This window comes from Rhinopithecus roxellana, chromosome 5 (genome assembly GCF_007565055.1).
Source record: "Rhinopithecus roxellana isolate Shanxi Qingling chromosome 5, ASM756505v1, whole genome shotgun sequence".
Lineage (NCBI taxonomy): Eukaryota > Metazoa > Chordata > Mammalia > Primates > Cercopithecidae > Rhinopithecus > Rhinopithecus roxellana.
This window is the reverse complement of record NC_044553.1, coordinates 44080546-44081930: the sequence shown is the minus strand read 5'-3', so window position 1 is coordinate 44081930 and position 1385 is coordinate 44080546. Positions and strand designations below refer to the sequence as shown.

General features: G+C 35.4%; 1 pseudogene; it reads right to left on the bottom strand.

The window, feature by feature from the left end:
- Window positions 1-634: 634 nt before the first annotated feature.
- LOC104670909 lies at window positions 635-901 on the bottom strand (annotated as a pseudogene).
- Window positions 902-1385: the final 484 nt, after the last annotated feature.

The window sequence follows — 1385 nt, the reverse complement described above, 5'->3', positions numbered from 1 at the left end:
TAAGTGTCTATCCACAGATGACTGGACAAAGAAAATATGGTATATGTATACCATGGAATACTACTCAGCCATTAAGAAAAAGAATGAAATCATGTTTTTTTGTAGCAACATGGTTGGAACTGGAGGCCACTATCTTAAGTGAAATAACTTTGAAATGGAAAGTCAAATACCTCATGTTCTCACCCATAAGTGGGAGCCAAACAATGTGTACACATGGACATGGAGTGTGGAACAATAGACACTGGAGACTTGGCAGGTGGGAGGGTTCGAGGGGGCTGAGGAACGAGAAACTACCTTTTAGGGACAATTGTAGACTATTTGGGTGATGGGGACACTGAAAGTCCAGACTTCACCACTACATGGTACGTTCATGAAACAAAACTGCACTTGTACCCCCTAAATCTACAAAAATTAAAAAAAAAATACTTTTCTAAAAGAACTTTTAAAGACACCTGGTTTAATCAAGTACAATTTAGTTACTATGCAGTTTTAGCATACTTCTAATTAAGTATCATAATTCATAATAATAGCAAAAATATACACGATACCTAGAGTTAACAGTGTTAACTCTAAATGTTTGGTCATGATACCATTATGAAGGCTTCAAAAAGGAAAATTTATCATATGCTTTATTCTAAATTCCGTATTTTTCTATCAGCTCTTCTGCTTTAGAAATACAGGCACTCATTGTATCTTCCTTTGACAATCCTTTTTGGAGGGTCTGTGCTTCCCATTTGGCCTTGCCTTTTAATTCTAGCATTTCTGGACACTCAATAGTAATGTTTCCAATTACAGCTTGTTTCTAAAACCCATACAGTTCTTTCAGTTCTTCATCATTTGGTCTTGTTTTCAGCTTCCTCACATCTTCTGTGATCATGTCAAAATCAGCCTGCAGGGACATGGTAGCTGGGCTGTTGCTGCTCTCCAGGCACTCCTTCTGTATGTCTTATGCCTTTTTTGTTCCTCATTTCCTCCACTACTGCCTTCTTTTGTCTTGCATTGATTTTTTTTTTTTTTTTTGTAGTGTACCATTTAATACCCTTCTAATTTTCTTGACTTTTTTTAGAGACAGGGTCTTGCTCTGTTGCCCAGGCTGCAGTGCAGTGGCATGATCATGGCTTACTGCAGCCTCAAACTCCTCTAATTTTCTTATCAGTATGTTAAAAAAAAATTTTAAGTAGTTACCACAGAGGTTACAATTAACATCATAAATTTATAACAACCTAGTTTAAATTGATACCAATTTAGCTTTAATAGCATACAAAAATCTCTGCTCTATACAGCTCTGCCCATACTTTATGTTGTGATTGTCACAAATTATATCTTTATATGTTGTGTATCCATTAACAAAAATACATAAGATTTTTTTCTTACTTTTTTTGTTA